This window comes from Bacillus rossius, chromosome 1 (genome assembly GCF_032445375.1).
Source record: "Bacillus rossius redtenbacheri isolate Brsri chromosome 1, Brsri_v3, whole genome shotgun sequence".
Classification (NCBI taxonomy): Eukaryota; Metazoa; Arthropoda; class Insecta; order Phasmatodea; family Bacillidae; genus Bacillus; species Bacillus rossius.
This window is the reverse complement of record NC_086330.1, coordinates 212546836-212555360: the sequence shown is the minus strand read 5'-3', so window position 1 is coordinate 212555360 and position 8525 is coordinate 212546836.

Here is an 8525-nt window from a genome sequence, read left to right as displayed (position 1 = left end):
CTTGTAAGGTCGTTCAATCGTTAAGGAAGTAAAGAGATTATTGTTTTAAATTGTAATCCCGCTATTTAAATGTTCTTTAAAATGATGTTGAGTATTTGACTTTAAGAATAAAATAATTTTAATTAAGTATTATGTTATTTTGCAAAATCTCCTTAGTTCAGCTCTCACCAGACATCCTGTACGGGATGACGAACCTATGATCCTAGGTACAGTAAAGTATTTTATGAAGTTAAGACTAGTTGATGCCAAGCGAGTTGTTTCTATGTAAAGAGCTACGATTCTCTCCCCCCTCTGAAAGTGGATCGTGACAGAAATGGCGGTGGCACCGGCTAGGTGCACGTGACAATATATATATATTTGTATGCCTGTAAAAATTAGTTACCTTTTTACTTATATCTCAAATATATGTGAATAAGATTCTGCAATCAATTTTATTTTTTCATAAACTAATTTGTAGGTCTGTTTTTAGTTTAGTTTTTTTTTGTGACATTCAGCATGTAACTCGTTTACAGGGTATCTTAGTTTTTAAATTATATTGAAGTTTTTTTTGTTAAGTAAACCTCATCTCATAGAGGCTGAGTTACTAACAAAATTTTTACTAAATCGCAACATGTATTATGTTACAGAGAACATGCAGATGAAAAGTACAAAAAATATTGTGCTTCTGTGTCAACTGTTTAGTTTTGATTTGTAAGATGCTTCGTATACGATATATTGTTAAGTTTTCCACGTGTTTATTGATTATGTAGAAAGATTGTGCATTAGCGTACATGTTGTGTGAGGAAGTGTAAAAATGCTGTTAAGCTTGAGCAACTCTCATCTTAAAAATAACTTCACAATTTTATTTATTTATTGATTTCGATTAGCTCAGGTACGCATTTGCTTTCGGTGTTCATTTCATGCTTTCATTTATAAAGAGAATGCCTTAATTCCCTAACTATGACAAATATACTTGACACGGTCAGAGTTTGGTATGGGATTTGTTAATAGTAGGAAGGGGAAATGCAAAGACCTAACGAAGGTAGAAAAACCTTCAGATATAAGATTTTTTTTTCGACAGCGTTTTGGTAACATTTTACAAAGGGGAAAAGGGGAATTCTTCTCAAGACAGTTTAAACTCTCACTTGTAAACACAAAAATGGCGCTTTGACATCACTACTCGAAGGTAGCGCATCCATGACTGTGGTATGTATTGGCCGGTCCTGGGCCTGGAGGCGGCGTGAGGTGCGAGGAGTCGGTCTGCCATCTTGGATTGTGACGTCACGACGGCCACCTTAGATGACTTTGACAATCAAAATCACTCGAAAATGACTCAAGATTCCTCAATATTCGTAAAAATTTCCCTATTTCGAGGGAAGAAATCCCATTTCTAGGGGAAAATTCCCATTTTTAGGGACGATTTCCCATTTTCTCGCAAAAAATCCAGAGGGCCCAAATTTCCATCGAGAGGACTAATTTTCAATCGGAAGGGGCAATTTCCCACGAAATCCCCATCAGAGGGCTATTAATTTTGGCAGTGACCTTAACCTTTGACTTCAGTCGCCATTTTGAATTATGTTCGCCATCTTGAATCTAATGTCACAGACACTTTTTTTAAATTCTGACGACATAGCTGCAATCTTGGGATGGAACTCCCCATTCTTTAACGTTGAAATTTTCTTTACGGCCGCCATTTTTAAATTCCATAAATTTTAAGCTACAATTTCAAGAAGCATTCCAAAAATCATCACAAATATTTTCTGTTGATCGATATCCATCCTTGGTTCGGTCCTTGCTTGATACAATAAAGTATAATGTAATTAAAATTACCAAAAAACAATTCGAGAACAAACAAAAAAAATATTTACAGAAATTCTACAAGTACAAAAAAATCAAAATACAAGCATTTCTCGATGTATACAGTATTCTTAAAAGGCGATGCAAGTCATTTGCATACCTTGACATGTGTTTTCTGGGCATCTCCACATGGCAATCGATTAACCAGCATGGCAATCGATTAACCAGCCCCGTCCAGTCGGTAACCAGGTACATTGAGACGGTTTGGTCAGGCTAACACGTCAAATTGGTGGCAAGGTACTTCCAGTCGGTGACCATACACATCAGTCGGTAGGCCAGACACGCACGTCCAGTTGGTGGCAAGGTACGCCAAGTCGGTATCCAGACACATCTATTCAGTGAGCAGGAACGCATGTCCAGTAGGTGGCCAGCCACATACAGTCCAAGAGTTACTATTCGTCAATACGCGACCAGCATTTTACGCAGATCATGTTCAATGTCAGGCATACAGACCAGTTGTCTCCGAACCACGAGGCCAATCATGTCCTAAGTAAAGATTTATAGACGCACATTCGAAAAAAAGGAAGTACATTCAATAAAGAAAGCTTAATATACATGTTTGGCCACCGACTTGTTGTGTCTTGTCATCATCTTGATGTGTTAGCCTGACCAACCGACTGGACTGTGTGCCTGGTCACAGAATAGACGGGCCTATCCACCGACTGTGCGTACCTTGCCACCGACGTGAGGTGTTAGCCTGACCAACCGACTGGATGTGCGTATCTTACCAACCTATCTAATGTTCATAGACAATAACTGTTAGTGGCTTCCCACCTACTGGACATTCGATCCTGATCACTGGTAACCAACTTGACTTGTTAGTCTAAGCAACCAACAGGATGTACCTGTCCACCGACTAGATGTGCCTTGCCACAGACTGGTCGTGGCTGTTTAATCGACTGTCATGTGGAGATGCCCTGAAAACACATGTCAAGGCATACAAAGGACTCGCTTCGCCTTTTAAGAATACATTATACATTGCGTAACCCCTGTATCTCACTTGTTTTTTTTGTACTTGTTGAATTTCTGTAATAAATTTGTTATTTGTATATTTGTTATTTTTTCTTGAACATATCATTTTTTAGTAAATATAATGAAATGATATTGTATTGTATCAAACAAGTATCGAATGAATCGATCATTATTTTAGCAAACGATTATTTAAATGGTTTTTGTAATTTTTCCCGAATTTCTTGCTTAAAAATGTAACGAATTTCAATATGGCGGTAAAGACAACTGTCAAGATGGCGGAAGTCACGGTAATGAACACTACTGCACTCTATCGAGCAAAAATTAAAGTAATATGGTGACTGGATCTTTTAGTACACGAAAATGAGATGGCGAACTGCAACAGATGTCAAGAAGATGGTGGAACCAAGATGGTTGCCATGATGTCATACTGACTGGCGTTATATCTGCCTTGGCATTAGTGGTGGGAGATCAGTTTGTCGGTGGCTTTTGTGTATGAAGGATCCGTCGCCATTTTTAATCGAATGGTCTTGTTGGATTTGAATGACGTTCTCCATGGTGTATGTAAGTTTATTTATTAAAATTTAATTGAATTAATTTATTATTTTAAAATTTGTCCCCGATTATCTAGAACAAATATTACGGATTTTTATGATGGCCATAACGAAAATTGCAACATTAGGTAGTGGGGAGTTCGATTCCAAGATTGCAGCTGTGTTGTCAGAATCTAAAAAGTGGCAATGACATCAGATCCCAGTTAGTGGATATGTTATAGATTGCGACTGAGGTCAAATGTTAAGGTCAATGTTCAAGGTCAATGTTCAGGGGCAAAAGTCATGGCCTTGATGAGGCTTTCATTGAAAATTGCCCCTCTCGATATAAAATTGGCCCCTCGATGGGAAATTGATCGCTCGATGGATATTTGACTACTCTGGATTTTTTGCTGGGAAAATGGAAAATTTTCCCTAAAAACTGGAGTTTTTATCTTTGAAATATAGAAATTTATAGGAATTTTGAGGAATTTTGAAGGCCAAGGTCATCCAAGATGGCCACCGTGACTAAACAATCCAAGATGGCGTACTGGCACCACTGCAGCTTTCAGGCGCAGGACAGGCCAATACATACTACTAACGTACTTTGGTTGACATAATGGCTAAATGAGCACCTACAGGCCCTCAACCCTTTTCGTGTCAGGCGCTGGAGGGCCGTAAGCTGCAAGTCGTCTACGCCAGGAGCAGTGCCGACGCCGCGGTAGACAAACATGGTGGCATGGAAACAGCTGTTCCGCTATAAGGATCCAGTTGCCTCGGGGGAGGGACTGTGCCACTGTTGAATGGACTCCAGTTCTCCTCTTGTTTGCCTGGGCATTAGCTGAACAAACATGAGTGCTAGCCAGGAGATTGTTGCAAGAAGAAATGAGAGAACATCTGGAGAGTTCCATAATCAAGTTATGCGGTATCTCGTTATTAAATAATAGCTAAGGCTGCAAGTGCCATTCAACCTTGATTGGTATGACTTCTAGTTTATCAGGTATTTTTGAGAAGAGTGCAGTAACGGCCATGGACCGAGCGGCACAGTGGGCTGTGTCGTCAGTGTCCTGGCGGTCGAGCCAGCCGAGTGGTGTGTCCAGAGAGTGTACAGACTGCAGTGTTGCTTCATTGCTGGCAGTGCTCTATGTGCGGTGGAACTGTGGCAACTGGCACAGGAGGTGTGGAGGCACGGCAGCCGCGCATGGCCGAGAGCTCCTAGTGACGAGTGTTCCGAGTCCTCTGGAGGTGGAAGGGGGTGCCCCTGCACGTCATTGTGTCGTCCCGCCATCTGGCAGCCCGGCGTGTCGCCAATCAGGCATTCAGCCTCTCCCCCTCCCCCTTGTCAAAGAGATGAGGATCACACAAGCAGCGAATCGGAAATTGACGGCTGGGACAAACCTCCCACTCCCCTTCTCCCAGTTTGAACCGCGCCCCATGCTGGGCGAGTCAAGTTGCCAACTTAGCGACATTTCAAAGTTATGGGTGACTTAATGTTTCATCTGAGGACCAGCGAGGTTGACGACTTAAGTGGATTGCGGCGACGACTTGTAAGGTCTTTTTCCTTCAATAAAAATTAAGTGGCAATTTCTTATTTGTTTCTTGCTATCTATGTTATTACACTGGCGAAAAATGAAATCCCAAAATCAAGAAGTTAGTTTAGAGGAATGTAATTTAGGCTAAGCAATTTTCTTGGCAACATATTAATATAATTTAAGTTCCCAAGTCACATGTTTAAGTATGCGCGAGAAGACATGTGGCATGGTGCATTATTAATACCGACGTAGTCAGTGGTAGATTTAGAGGGGGTGGGAAGGGGGGGGGGCATTGGGGCACGTGCCTCCTCAGAAGGGTTAAAATATGCACTGGATAATTATCCAGACTACCGGTGCCCCACCCAGAAGTCAATCTTGGATCCGCCAATGGCTTTAGTCGCCACGATTTGTAATACAAGCAGACGTGCATGATTTGTGTTCGTACAGGTGCCATATGTCATTTTATAGAATGGATTTTAACGAACTTTGTACTTGGTCAGTCAAATCACCAACGGTTAATGCTGGTATTAAATGACACTGTGTTTGTATTCCCATGATGTTCCAAACGTGCTCAAAAGGTGAAATGCCTGGTGATCTTGCAGACCAAAGCGACTGGTCGACACTCTGTAGAGCATGTTGGGTAACAGCAGCAGTATAGGACAAGTGTTATCCTGTGGGAAAACACACTCTTGAATACTGCGAATGAATGGCAGCACAACCGATTCAGTCACCAGTATGATGTACGAAGGTTCTTGGGATAATGACGAGAGTGCTTCTGCTGTCAAAGGAGATCGCTGCCCAGACCATAATTCCTGGTGTAGGTCGAAGTGTGTCGTCGCCGCAGACAGCTTGGTTCCAAGCACTCGTCCGGACCTACGGCCATCCCTGGTACAAACACAGAAACGGCTCCCATCTGAGAACACTTTAAAGATCCACTCCACCCCGCAATGAGCTCAAGCTTGACACCACTAGAGTAGCTAATGTCAGTGATTTGGAGTTAGTGGCATGCATGCTACAGAACATCTGTATCGTATATGGCCCCCAAGTAATCGATTTGTTACAGTTCTCTTTGTGACTCTGGTGCCAACTGAAGCTCTAATAGCTCCTGCAGATGCAGTACGATTCACCACAGCCATGCGGTGAATACGGCGGTCTTCCCTCTCCGTAGTGGCATGTGTGTGGCCGTATCCCGGGCTTCTTGAGACAGTGCTTCCCCGTGACCATTGTTGCCAACACCAGTGCCCAACTCAGTAAGTTGCTGATACTGCCTTCTTCGTCACATTAAAGGCTGTTTGACCCACACGTACCTCACAACGTCAACTCCGCATGGTGACTAATGCTCCCGAAGTGAACTGGTCGTATTTAAAGCAAACTTTTTTTTTGTAGTTGCGCTACTAACTAGTGCGCAAACTTGAATATGCGCCATTTTTAACATGTGCAAACACGCGTTACGAATTAAATTTACCCTTCTTGTGTGTTGGTTTTTCATTTTCCGCCAGTGTAATTTGAGGGCTCACTAAAATAAATCTTTTGACGACGATGTCTGGTCTAAGGACCTCGAAAATCATTTATTTTTGGCTGATGAAAAGAACTACTCTATAGTTCAACAAACAAATTTTAGGCACAGCCCCTGTACATAGTCTAGCAATAATTTTCATAGAAACAGTAATTTTTATATCGTCTAAGGATCACGTTGTGCATATTTTGAACACACAGTCCTCACCACCCCACACTGCAGGCCACGCGCTGGTTCACTTAACGAGCTAGTATTGTTGCAGTCGTGGTTTGTAAACGCCACGGTACAGCGCCAGCTTGGGATTGGTAATAATTGTCGATGTTATTCCAGTTTTCAAGTAACAGTTTTTTTCCAAAATAAAATATTGCTGATGTGGTTTCTTTTGAAGTTGAGGACTTGAATTTGACGTAATTAGGCTGCATGTACAGCAGGCGGCGCTGTCCATGCGGAGCGCAGTTAGGCCGAGTGTGGTTCCGGCAGGCGGACTGCCGCCCCCAGTGTCCCAGGGAGTCAGGTGTAACGGCTGCCTGCTGGCTGCAGTTCCTGCTGCTTGTAGGCTCACTTGGTATGTCACCAGACTTTCTGCTCAGTAAGCTTCCAATAAGGAAAACTAAGGAGCTTACAGAACTGAAGCTGGTTTCTTCGTGTTAGGCCTTACGGACAAATGCTTATTTAGTTTAACCTTGCCTTTAATATTTGCAAACTTGCGATAAAACAGCGAGGACAGCACGTACACGTATACTGTCGTGTTTATTTCTTCGTAGTGGGTTTACAAAAATTCGCATTCTTGATTTAACATGATATCTGTTTTGAATGCTTTTAAAATAAAATAAGCATTCGAAGTCAATAAATTAGTTATATGGATATAACAAATACTAACACAGTATCAAATATGTATCGAAAAACTAGTTATTTTTTTCTCGGTAGCTCGTGGAGTTGCAGCCCAATATCTTTTTAGGGCCTCGTAATATTTTTTATACTTAATATCACGATGGAAGATTAAAGGTAATAGCCCAGGAAATGAAAGGAAAAAATGTATAAATGTCGGGAAAAATTAGAGACAAGCTGAAATTTTGGCAGATGTTAGGACCCAAAAAGAAGTGTATTTTCCCAAAAGTCCCTACCTCTCCCCTCTGTGCTTCCCCCCCCCCCCCTACTCACCCTTAAACATCCGATTTGCAAGCATTTGTATTACCCTTCATATCTCCGTTGTTATTTATAGCAGTAAAATTTTATATATATCGTTTTATTCCTTATATTATCTACAATAAAGTTATATATAGTTTTGTTCTAAGATTAGCAGTTAAGTAGATATTAGCTGAGGAATGTCAAGTTTTACAATTTTATGTTAAGTTTGTTAAGAATATTTAAGTTTAAAATTTTAATTTGGGACAATTTCACGAAACACTTAAGATAAAAAGTGTAGAATGATTCTTTAGCTTTCCAACGGTGTTAATTTTTCATATTTTGGATGAAGATAACATGAAGTAGAGGGCCGTAAGTAAACCAAGAACTCACCTCTCGCAACCCGGACTTAAAAGCAATCTGCCGCACCCTATTCAAGCTCGCTCAGCTGGCCTTAAACGTTACTTGTAATTCTTCCTAATTATTCTAAATAAATTATATATACAATTTTAGTTCAGAATACAGAAACAAAGTTGGTTTAATTTTTATATTATTTTTGCCAGTTTTGGTTCGGTTGGGCTTCAACCCTAACCCACATAGGATCGTTCAATTATCCACCACCTATGGACCCGCCGTGTTCCGGACTGGCAACAACCGGCTGCTGTGAACTAAAATCCATGACTGCTTATTCACAGTATGTGATAAAGAGCAATCAGTATTATCCACAGCATAATGGACCACCCACCCACCCACCCACTTCAAGCTGTTGTGACATTTACTGAATTATTCACTTCTTTATGTGCATTTTTCACTTCCAAACTTTGCTATTATTTACACATCATGCTATTTAATTTGTATAGAAAATTTCTACTTACAACAAAAGTAATTCAATGTATTTTACAAACAGATCTATTCATAAGGTTTTCGACTCAACGCCTACGTACATAATTATACATCATCAATTGCATCTTCATCTTCATCTATGGCTGTTGCATTGTTACACGAAAGACCATTGCA